We start from the raw sequence: 13,421 nt of genomic DNA on the forward strand, positions 1-13,421 counted from the left end.
ATAACAGTATTATGAGAAAGATAGTTGCTACGCACCATATAACGGAGATGGTGGGTCGAAGATACCCACAACAAAAGGACTGTCAGAAAGTGAGCTTTCGGGCAACGAGGCCTTTGTCGAACAGACAACACATATTCATGTAAACGCAACTTACACACACATGACCACAGTCTCTGATAGCTGGAGCCAGACTGAAGGGTGTACTTTGTATTCCTGAAAGAATGTATTTAGAGTCTGATGCTGCAGATAAAATACTTAACTACTGCCGGCCGAAGTGGCCGTGCGGTTCTAGGCACTGCAGTCTGGAACCGCGAGACCGCTACGGTCGCAGGTTCGAATCCTGCCTCGGGCATGGATGTGTGTGATGTCCTTAGGTTAGTTAGGTTTAACTAGTTCTAAGTTCTAGGGGACCAATGACCTCAGAAGTTGAGTCCCATAGTGCTCAGAGCCATTTGAACCATTTTTGAACTTAACTACTTAAACAGCTTTCTACAAGACCATCATGGGAAAGCATTGCATTATTTTCTTATCACACAATTTGCAATGTAGAAGAAAGTACTTAATGACGAAATCCACATAAGCAATAACTCTATGATCATGTTAGCCACTAAAGCAATGAAAAACAGAGATTTGAAACATAACCAGAATAAATAATCAATGAATCTTCCTCACTACCCTTCTCTCTCTCTCTCTCTCTCTCTCTCTCTCTCTCTCTCTCTCTCTCTCTCTCACACACACACACAACAAATGAAAAGTATCAAACGACATCCACACCAGAAACAAAAAAAGAAAGATAAACACACAGCGTCAGATGCCAACAGTACACACCGTAAACACACACATGTTGATCACAAAATGTAAAACGCAAGTGATACAAGCGATGTGTTATAGCAAATGTGGGTGAATGAACTCGAGAACTCGGCCAGCTGGAGCACGGCGACTAGTGAAGGCATCTCCAGGACCACACACATAGGCTAACAACGCCGGAAATCGTAACACAGAACGATAATTTCATCTCACGAAATTTGTGTTACAAAAGTTGATTCTAATCTGAAAAAAAGAGAAAAACATGGCAAAATGTAACATAGAAATATATTGTAACTACAACATAATACACTTATTATACACTACCGGCCATTAAAACTGCTACACCACGAAGATGACGTGCTACAGACGCGAAATTTAACCGACAGGAAGAAGATGATATGCAAATGATTAGCTTTTCAGAGCATTCACACAAGGTTGGCGCCTGTGGCGACACCTACAACGTGCTGACATGAGGAAAGTTTCCAACCGATTTCTCATACAGAAATAGCAGTTGACTGGCGTTGCCTGGTGGAACGTTGTTGTGATGCCGCGTGTAAGGAGGAGAAATGCGTACCATCACGTTTCCGGCTTTCATAAAGGTCGGACTGTAGCTTGTCGCGATTGCGGTTTATCGTATCGCGACACTGCTGCTCGGGTTGGTCGATATCCAATGACTGTTAGCAGAAATTGGAATTGGTGGGTTCAGGAGGGTAATACGGAACGCCGTGCTGGATCCCAACGGCCTCGTATCACTAGCAGTCGAGATGACAGGCATCTTATCCGCATGGCTGTAACGGATCGTGCAGCCACGTCTCGATCCAGGAGTCAAGAGATGGGGACGTTTGCAAGACAACAACCATCTGCACGAACAGTTCGACGACGTTTGCAGCAGCATGGACTATCAGCTCGGAGACTATGGCTGCGGTTACCCTTGACGCTGCATCACAGACAGGAGCGCCTGTGATCAACGACGAACCTGGGTGCACGAATGGCAAAACGTCATTTTTTTGGATGAATCCAGGTTCTGTTTACAGCATCATGATGGTCGCTTCCGTGTTTGGCGACATCACGGTGAACACACATTGGAAGCGTGTATTCGTCATCGTCATACTGGCGTATCACCTGGCGTGATGGTATGTGGTGCCATTAGTTACACGTCTAGGTCACTTTTTGTTCGCATTGACGGCACTTTGAACAGTGGACGTTACATTTCAGATGTGTTACGACCCGCGGCTTACCCTTCATTCGATCCCTGCGAAAAGCCTACATTTCAGCAGGTTAATGCACGACCGCATGTCGCAGGTCCTGTACGGGCCTTTCTGTATACAGAAAATGTTCGACTGCTGCCCTGGCCAGCACATTCTCCAGATCTCTCACCAACTGAAAACATCTGGTCTATGATGGCCGAGCAATTGGCTCGTCACAATACGCGAGTCACTACTCTTGATGAACTGTAGTATCGTGTTGAAGCTACATGCTACCTGTACACGCCATCCAAGCTCTGTTTGACTCAATGCCCAGGCGTATCAAGGCCGTTATTACGGCCAGAGGTGGTTGTTATGGGTACTGATTTTTCAGGATCTATGCACCCAAATTGCGTGAAAATGTAATGACATGTCAGTTCTAGTATAATATATTTGTCCAATGAATACCGGTTTATCATCTGTATTTCTTCTTGGTGTAGCAATTTTAGTGGCCAGTAGTGTATCTCTTGATGATTCATGTTGTACCCTACCAATCTAACACTTCTTTTAGTCAACCTGTGCCATACATTTTTTTCACCCCCTTTCGGTTCATTATATCCTTATTAGGGTTTCGGTCTACCCACCCAGTCTTCGGTATTCTTCTGTAACATTACGTTCCAAAAGCTTTTATTCTTTCTTTGTCTGAATTGTTTATCATCCACATTTTACTTCCATACATGGATACACTCTACACAAATACCTTCAGAGCAGGTTTCCTAACACTTCAGTTTATATTCGATGTTAAGAACTTTATCTCTTTCAGAAACTCTGTTTTTGCTAATATTTGTTTGCATTGTAATCTTCATTTCTTCTGCCCAAATAGAAAAACTCATCTACCTTTTCAGTTATTGTCTCTCTTTTACGCCCTTTGACTCCTTGTAACAGCAACTGGTTCCTTTCCTTTCTATATTTTACCTCAAGTGACTCAGGAATTCAAAGAGTGTATTCCAGTCGACATAGTCAAGAATTTTCTAAATGTACGAATACTGTAACTGTTTTTACCTTTCTTCGAACTATGTTCTAACTACAGCGCCTTCTTGTCATCACCGATTTCGTCCAAGTCTATGGCACGCGCAAGTCTTGACCAGAAATGGAAGTGGTGGAGATGCGAGATGGCAAAGCGTTTGAAAAAAAATAAATAAATAAGTGGTGGTGGTCGGGGGAGGCATGAGCCATTTATATTAGCGACGAGAATAAATTGCCGGTGGCGCGGCGGGAACAGTACAGAGCAGTATTCCGCTGTCGTGGGATCGAATCCCTCTGTGGACACTTTTTTATACTTTTAATTTTTATGTTACTTGCATTGCAAATAAACCGAGATGATGTACATTGAACTGTGTTTGATAAAATCAAACCCTGCGTGTAGGAGAACAAATTCTTTCTGTTGACTCATATGGGGCACAAACTGGTCCACAATTACACAACGAGATTATTCAAGATGAAAAAGGGTTGCCATCCTGCAGTATTAAAGAGATTCCCCTAAAAATCACGCCACTAGTGTTTATTTTCATCGTCACGTACTTATCTCGTCGAGACAGAAAAAAGAAATCACATCCGGAGGAGACTGGACCGAAATAGTTTCCGCTGTACTCCTTCAGATATTCACCCCAATACTTGTGGAAACAATGCGTCAGGCAAGGATTGCTGCCAGAGTGTGCGATGAGAGAGCATCTCTTGTGAATTAAACCAAGCTTATTTTTCTACAGAAACTTTAAAACAACCATGTAATTGTAAAAATTTGGCATTTAGATGACGAGGAAATTATTGCTTTCCCTGTTTACTCGATGAATATTACCTCAGGATGTGTAAATCATCAACCGTAAAGCAATAAAAAATGGCTCTGAGCACTATGCGACTTAACTTCTGAGGTCATCAGTCGCCTAGAACTTAGAACTAATTAAACGTAACTAACCTAAGGACATCACACACGTCCATGCCCGAGGCAGGATTCGAACCTGCGACCATAGCGGTCGCTCGGTTCCAGACTGTAGCGCCTAGAACCGCACGGCCACTCCGGCCGGCTTAAAGCAATAAAATCGTCTAATTTTATATAAGACGCTGTTTTGTACATACTGCAACCCTTCCTGGAAAATAATTGGTAACCCAAATTTTCATTTGCCATTCCTTTTCATGCCGTTTGATACCTACCCTTAGAAAAATTTATGAATAACTGTGCTGATAAATCCCTTACGTTATTTGATTTTCAAACAGCTGAGCAAAACTGAACGTACTCAGACATTTCTCTCTTTACTTATTCTGATCATCACTAAACTGACACAATATTTTTAGCGCAACGCAATCTGACTTTCAATAATCCCTACAAAAGAATGGCTCTGACTAACAATAACCTATAACTTTCATGAATCACTTACCTCACAAAAATCTTCGTTACTCGAACTACTGCAATACAGCGAGCGCCAACACTGCCAGCTAAATAAAAGATTCTAACTATTGAAGGCACTAACCACTGATAGGCATAGTTAGCAAATGAAAGATTTTGATAGAGAACAAACAATGTATTTACCTTAATAGTGTTCAAAAGTCATAATATATGTATATCAGTTCATGATAACCAGTCTTACAAATTTACTGTCTCTGATGGACACACGTCCAGATCATCCGCTCTCAAAACTCCGCCATCTCTCTCCTCACATCCACCACAGCTGGCGGCTCACCTCCAACTGCGCAACGCTACGCGCTGTTCGCATCCAACTGCCCAACACTACAATAGCGAATATTACAACAATGCCAACCAGCCACAGACTGCACACAGCACAGCCAGTGATTTTCATACAGAGCGCTACGTGGCGTTACCAATATAAAAACCTAAACAGCCTACTTAAAGTTTATGAAAATATTGATGAGTACTATGTACTGAATATTATTCCGGTATATTTGCAGTGTGTGTAAAGTAAAATTTTTTGATAAAAAAGTTTCCGAATAGGTAGACGAACTCACGACCTTCAGTTTACTGTTCTACATTCTTTCCACTAGGCTAGTCACTTTCTGGAAATTACGCTAAGATAAATGGCTAATGCCTCGCCAAATCCCCGCCAAAAAGTTGTTTTTTTTTCTAAGGGGTTGGCCATCTGGAGCACCCACTTCTGTCAGTTTCATTTCTGGCCAAGACATGCACATACCTTAAGTTTGGATTACATCAGTGATAGCGAATAAACGCGGTCCCTTTGTAAGTTGTACGATCAGTACTGCTTCACGTGTAAGGCACACAGCTTCATTGTTACGTACAAAAATCTTGATGCGTAAGTGGTACTTCACCTTTGGAAACAACTGACAGTGACTTGGTTGCGGTATGCGGGCTGTGCGCCAACATTTGCCGCGTCTAGGACTGCAGCAGCTGTCTGCCAAGAACAGTTTGTTGACTGTGTCTGCCGTCAGGCAAACAAACACCACGCTAGAACATTCCTCGCCGTTTATTCCCGATAATCGACATCGGTTTTAATATTCCATGTTAAACGTCTGAGTTGACGATGAGGAGTTGGTGCAGGGGTTCCTTGCCATGGTAAAACAAAACAAAAAAGAAGAGGTTCCTTACCATAGCAAAAAAAAGCATCATCACACTACTGGCCAAAACCAGGACAGTTAGCAAATAACGAAATTTTATTCATTGTGCGCAGGCGGTATGGTAGGAAGAACACGTGACTGAATTTTCATGTGAATTGGGTGTATACAATGTAATACACATAGCTGACAGCTCTGGCCCCAACAAACGACTCTTACCTTGCAAGGCTTTCAGTCCAGCTGACTTTGGATGACACATACAGCTACGTCAGTCCAAGCTGCTGGAATTCATCAATCGTAATGCCTGGTGAATGAGGGCAATTCATGGGCAGACGTTTTCAGTGGATGAGAGATCTGGAGAACATGCGGGCCAAGGACGCCCTCTTTACCGGGGTAGATCAGTAACGTGCAGTGGTGCATTATCTTGCAGACAGGTAACGAACGTCATGGAGATAGTGCGAGCCGCTGATCTTAACACGCCGGAAATGTAACGACTGCTGACCAAATTACCAGCTACGCGAACGAGAGGTTCAAATGGCTCTGAGCACTATGGGACTTAACTTCTGAGGTCATCAGTCCCCTAGAACTTAGAACTACTTAAACCTAAGGACATCACACACATCCATGCCCGAGGCAGGATTCCAACCTGCGACCGTAGCGGTACCACGGTTCCAGACTGTAGTGCCTAGAACCGCTCGGCCACTCCGGCGGGCGCGAACGAGGGGCGATCCTGTTTTGTGTCCAGTGGCACATACCATCACTTTGGTTCTGGGCCCGTATGATGATGAAGAATAATTCGATTCTCTTCGGAGTCAGTATCACGAAATCGTCCGTCGTTATGCTGTGCCCAGAACGATGACTCGTTTGGAAAGATGACGTGGTGCAAGTCCTGTGACGAGCGTTGTCATTGGACGCACTACTATTCGGCGCGTCTGCTTCTAGTCTATGTACCTTGGCGCGAAGGGAACCTGTATCAGTGGTCGCCGTCGTGACAATCCGCGGTGCTCCAAAGTCGTTGCATAGTTCACGTCGATACTTATTGCACAGCATAAAAGCCCATTTCCTGGCTCAAGGTATGTAATATTCCTGTACGAGGCTGTATGGCTAAGCAAGTATAAGGGGAGCATTCAATAAGTGATGCAACACATTTTTTCTCGTCCAATTTCGGTTTAAAAATGCAGAATTTGTTGTGGGGCGACTTGGAATATTGCCGCTTCAGCTCCTATGGTTTCATGAAGTTCCGATACGTGACAGCGCAATATGTAGCCTTCAGAATGCCGTCTGTAAACGAAGGTGCGTTCCAAGCAGAGAGCTGCCATCGAGTTTCTTTTGGCGAAAAACCAGAGCATCGCCGATATTCATAGGCGCTTGCAGAATATCCACGGAGGCCTGACAGTGAACAAAAAGAACGGTGAGTTGTTCAATGAGGCGTCTGTCGTCATGGGCAACGAGGTCGCTTGGATCGATACCGGCCTCAGCCACAATGCGCTCCAATTTCAATAGTGCCTCGTGATGACTGAGTGTCATGTGATGTCCTTAGGTTAGTTAGGTTTAAGTAGTTCTAAGTTCTAGGGGACTGATGACCATAGCTGTTAAGTCCCATAGTGCTCAGAGCCATTTGAACAATTTTTTTTTCAATAGTGGGCATCCCTTTCAAGATGTCCTACGTCAGGGAATTTTATCTCGCACGCAGTTACGTCTTGGAGACGGCTACAGATCGGAACACATCGGCTCGACGGACCTATGAAGGTCTCCTAGGCTGTCCACCAGCGCACAAACTGGAAATACGAATGCCAACGGTCGTCTGGAGGCAGGTATGGGCTAATACTAACAACCCATTTTTGCCATCAGACATCAGTTCGCTGTGGTACAGAGTAGTCAATGACACCTTTCCGTCTAAGCAGCGACTAGCAGACATGCACCATAGTCAGACGAGCGAATGCAGCCAGTGTGGAGATGCCGACACCAGAGACCACCGTACAGAGTGCTGCTACGTGTGGAGGGTATGGGAGTTACGGCGATTGATGGTGGGGCTTATCAACCGAACTGCACCTTCCAGTGTGACACCAACGTGGATTCTCTTTCCTGACTTTAAACTGCACCCAAGAACGAAGTGCAACGCGGGGGCCCGGCTACTGGGACACACTGCCTACGCCATTTTTGAGTTACAACACAGTGACGCCGTGCAGTACATGGCCTACCTGTGGGAACGTCATCATGCGAGGTGCTGAGGCTAGAAGTGTATTTAACACTAAATTCTTTTCAAATCTTCATATGGAAATGATGCTCTAAGCCCCCCATTTTCTAACTCCTACTTTTGCTGTTGCACATGGATTAAGAAGAAACGCGAACTGACTGTAATCGACCCTGCAAGTGGAGCAGAAAGGAGTTTGGCACCTGCAATAATTTAATTGGATAGAAATTAAGGAAAGTTTCATTAATGTAGTGAGAAATGAAAGGGTTGCTCTACCAATTAACAGAATGAAAGTTCTGTCCAAAATAACAATTTGATTTATTATGACTAAACTCAAAATAATAAACAAAACACACGAAACATTCACAAGACATCAAATTGGATACTCAAATAAAGGGTATGAAGGTGAAGTTGTCTATAAACTAGATTGTGACATTTATGACCAAGTGGTATGTGGAGCCAATTCCTTGCAACTCAAATCTTAAGAGAAACACCCAACCAACCCAACATTAATTGTTGCTACAGTAGTGATAACTCAGACAATGAACACCCAAGACAGAACAAAGTTAGAAAAAACGAACAGGCGCGCTCTGCTGAGCTGTGATTATCACCTAACAAATTTGCCTGCTTTGCCGGTGCGGCGGGCGTACATTACCAAGCTGTCTTCTTAACTGCAAGGACACGATCTGGCATACCGGAGGCGGTGGCTGGTTGCTTCGACGTCCCGTCGTGGTGATGATAATGTCACGAGTATAGCCCAAAACAAATTCTCCTGGTCTGGTTGTTCCAGACTAAAGACTTCCTAGCAACACAAATACGCCTCTGAGGGAGACGAAGACGGCCCACCATACAATCACTGACGGTACAGTATTGATTTTAACAAGCAAAGTCACACAGTGACTCCGATACAGTCAACTTTAGCCAAAACTGCTCAAGACGGACAACATAGGCCGCTTGTATGCAGAATGCTCAATTGCCAACTGTACTGGGAAAGTTACGTTGAAGTCGAAACTCCAGCAACTTCGTCAAACAGTTACAATTAAATAAAAGTATATTAGACAGCCAACGGAAGGCAGGCTGTCCAGAGCAGCGCGAGCTCAGTCTTGTAACCTACTCCGACCAAAAGGCGAGAGCCGACTCATTTCAAGAGCACACGTACAAGACGAACACAGAACATTCCCGCCCCCACGACAGTGGTCGTGGTTAAACGTTCCAATCAGCAACTCGAAAACAGGCGAAAAATTCCCCTCTATTGCCGACGCAGTACTATTATTCCACCAATGGAGATACTTGGCGCTAATTTCTGCGCCGAATTTGCTACGTCACGGAGCTATTCCCTGAGCAAGCCAATCGCAGTTATGATTTTACAGAAAACGCGGGAATTTGCCCGTCAAGACTGCCTGGGAACACAAGTCATTCCCACGCCTCGCTGGTAGCCCGCCAGAGACGGTTTTCACTAAGTTTCTGCGAAGTAACAGAATCTCTAGCCCAGCCGCCCCTTCTGGCCCCTCTGGACATGTCGCTCCAGCTCTTATGACTATATCGGCGTCTGGAAAGCATCCACTCGACTCCCTCACACCCGTCGGCTTAACCCTTTCAAGCTCAGCAGCACTCGCCTGTCACAGGACCACCCGGGTGTCGAGAGACGCTGCGTGGGAAGTCCGCGTGTGAAGGAATTGCAACTTTTCACCGCATGCAATTAGAGAGGAAAATCGAATTACTCAGAGTAAGATAGAAATATGAGAGGGGGCTCATGCCACCTCTCAATCAATGATTGCACCGTTCATCAGTGAACATTTTGCCAACACTTTATTAATTGCGTTTCTGTGTGGATATCATAGAATGTTTCAGTTACAGTGAATACTTTCGCTAGAAGTATCTCTTTATTTCTCTTTTCTCATTAGAATTTTCCATTTTCTCTTACTTTCTTACATGATACACTTATTTCAATTTTTGTTTAAATTTCACAACTCATACTGATTTTATTAGAATTGTTACTGAAAGCTCTCTGTGAATAACTTGTCACACATTTCAATTGTATTTGATTTAGTTCTGTTTTCTTTAAAGGATTTCGATTATGTAAAATATTGACCTGTTATTCAAAATTACTTTTTCCTGTTCCTGTATTGTTGTAATGATGTTATGTTCATAAACCAGCTGGTCCCGGCGGAGGTTCGAGTCCTCCCTCGGGCATGGGTGTGTGTGTTTGTCCTTAGGATAATTTAGGTTAAGTAGTGTGTCAGCTTAGAGACTGATGACCTTAGCAGTTAAGTCCCATAAGATTTCACACACATTTGAACATTTTTTATGTTCATAAACAAATTAATGAATTAAAAAAAAACATCTCCCGCGTGCCTGCGGGCCAGACACATATGTGATTCTTGCAATGTTACAACATGTGGACACACTCATTTGAGGTGATCGACGGATCACAGTCAGACACCTAATAGGTGGCCCAATGAAGAATCCACTCAGTCGTAAGCACTACTTGAGTCAAGGGAAGGTTATTGATGCAGAAGACGATGGCTCCGCCGTGGTGCTATGTGGGCATACAGGTCCTCGCAGGTAAGGTGGCATAAAACCGTCACATTGAACGGAGATTAGGTTGAAAAATATGGCTTTGTAGCCAAAATAGTGGGGAATAATAAGGTGTATTGCAATCATGAATAAAACCAACTTGTTTTCAGAAGAAAAATGTGTTGCACTGCTTACTGAATGCCCCTCGTATGTCTGCCATCTCGGCTACGAGTCCCCGGGGACCACTGAGAACCTGTGTGACGTTGACTATGACTCTGTTGAACCCATCGATTCCATATCCGCACGGCAGTCGTGAGATTGAGATAGAGAGATCAGAAGCAACGTTTAATATACTACTGGCCATTAAAATTGCTACACCAAGAAGAAATCCAGATGATAAACGGGTATTCATTGGACAGATACATTATACTAGAACTGACATGTGATTACATTTTCACGCAATTTGGGTGCATAGATCCTGAGAAATCAGTACCCAGAACAACCACCTCTGGCCATAATAACGCCCTTGATACGCCTGGGCATTGAGTCAAACAGAGCTTGGATGGCGTGTACAGGTACAGCTGCCCATGCAGCTTCAACACGATACCACAGTTTATCAACAGTAGTGACTGGCGTATTGTGACGAGCCAGTTGGTCGGCCACCATTGACCAGACGTTTACAGTTGGTGAGAGATCTGGAGAATGTGCTGGCCAGGGCAGCAGTCGAACATTTTCTGTATCCAGAAAGGCCCGTACAGGACCTGCAACATGCGGTCGTGCATGATCCTGCTGAAATGTAGGGTTTCGCAGGGATCGAATGAAGGGTAGAGCCACGGGTCGTAACACATCTGAAATGTAACGTCCACTGTTCAAAGTGCCGTCAATGCGAACAAGAGGTGACCGAGACGTGTAACCAATGGCACCCCGTACCATCACGCCAGGTGATACGCCAGTATGGCGATGACGAATACACGCTTCCAATGTGCGTTCACCGCGATGAGACCGTATGCGACCATCATGATGCTGTAAACAGAACCTGGATTCATCCGAAAAAATGACGTTTTGCCATTCGTGCACCCAGGTTCGTCGTTGAGTACACCATCGCAGGCACTCGAGTCTGTGATGAAGCGTCAAAGGTAACCACAGCCATGGTCTCCAAGCTGATAGTCCATGCTGCTGCTAACGTCGTCGAACTTTTCTTGCAGATGGTTGTTGTCTTGTAAACGTCCCCATCTGTTGACTCAGGGATCGAGACGTGGCTGCATGTTCTGTTACAAATGTGTGTGAAATCTTATGGGACTTAACTGGTAAGGTCATCAGCCCATAAGCTTACACACTACTTAACCTAAATTATCCTAAGGACAAACACACACATCCATGCCCGAGGGAAGACTCGAACCTCCGCCGGTACCAGGCGCACAGTCTATGACTGCAGCGCCTGAGACCGCTCGGCTAAGATCCGTTACAGCCATGCGGATAAAATGCCTGTCATCTCGACTGCTAGTGATACGAGGCCGTTGGGATCCAGCACGGCGCTCCTTATTACTCTCCTCAACCCACCCATTCTCTATTCTGCTATCAGTCATTGGATCTCGACCAACGCGAGCAGCAATGTCGTGATACGATAAACCGCAATCGCGATAGGCTACAATCCGACCTTTATCAAAGTCGGAAACGTGATGGTACGCATTTCTCCTCCTTACACGCAGGCATCACAACAACGTTTCACCAGGCAACGCCGGTCAACTGCTGTTTGTGTATGAGAAATCGGTTGGAGACATTTCTCATGTCAGCACGTTGTAGGTGTCGCCAACGGCGCCAACCTTGTGTGAATGCTCTGAAAAGCTAATGATTTGCATATCACAGCATCTTCTTCCTGTCGATTAAATTTCGTGTCTGCAGCACGTCATCTTCATGGTGTAGCAATTTTAATGGCCAGTAGTGTAGCTCACGGTCTTGCTGCTGTCGAATTCTGACACTTGCTGGAAACGTTTTTATTTTTTTTTTATTATTATTTTTTTAATATATATACGAGGCACAGCACGGTCTTCTCACAAGTAACCTCCATCTAATGGAATTTCCGGATAAAAACCTTCTCTGTAATCTTTCCGTGTATACAGACTGCTGATGTAATTACTCCCAACAACTTTGTGCCGCCGTGCAGAAATGCTAATCATTTGATGCAAGCATGTATTATATGTATTATACTTCATGACGTTTGATATATCTTACATGCTGTCTTCCTGGTGTTGCAGATTTAATGACCCTCAATGTATCTAGAAGCATTTTTGAGTTTTTCTCTTGATGACATTTGTACGAAGACATGTCGGGCTCTTCGGCACCTAGTGCAACTCTTTTCATTTAACGTCACTTCAGCGACTGCCCGTCCACAATCATGAAGGTAATACAACATCCACTCTCCGAAAGGATAAAATCTGTGCCCTGCTCGGAAATCGAACGCGGGACCCCATGATTTGGAGGTAGCAACTCTAACAACTGGACCACTAGCTACGAGATTGAGTTTTGTAGAGCAGGTCGCTCTGAACTACCCGAGTTTCTTCTGGTGCAGTGCAATCCTTAAATCATTTCTTTATTCTTTACAGTTTATGAGAAAACCTTTGTCGTCTCCAGTGGATTTTGTCTGTGAACTTCAGTATGGGAATCGATGTCACTTTTTTCATTTAATTTTTGCAAAACCAATGATGCGGTAGCTGACATATTGTGAATTGTAGCTAATTATGCAGACAACGAAGTAAAGGGTAGTCTCTCCAATAGCGGAACAAAAATTCTTCTTTCTTTTTTGTTAGGCAACGGCCTTGCCGCAGTGGTTACACCGGTTCCCGTGAGATCATCGAAGTTAAGCCCTGTCGGCGTGGTCGGTTCACGGATGGGTGACCATCCTGGTCGCCATGCGCTGTTGCTATTTCTCGGAGTGCACTCAGCCTCGTGATGCCAATTGATGAGCTACTCGACCGAATAGTAGCGGCTTCGGGCAAATATACCATCATAACCACCGGGAGATTGGTGTGCTGACCTCATGCCCCTCCTATCCACATCCTCCTCGGAGGATGACACGGCGGTCGGATGGTCCCGATGGGCCACTTGTGGCCTGTAGACGGAGTGGTTCGTTTTTGTTAGCT

The sequence above is a fragment of the Schistocerca piceifrons genome, chromosome 6 (genome assembly GCF_021461385.2).
Source record: "Schistocerca piceifrons isolate TAMUIC-IGC-003096 chromosome 6, iqSchPice1.1, whole genome shotgun sequence".
NCBI classification, from domain to species: domain Eukaryota; kingdom Metazoa; phylum Arthropoda; class Insecta; order Orthoptera; family Acrididae; genus Schistocerca; species Schistocerca piceifrons.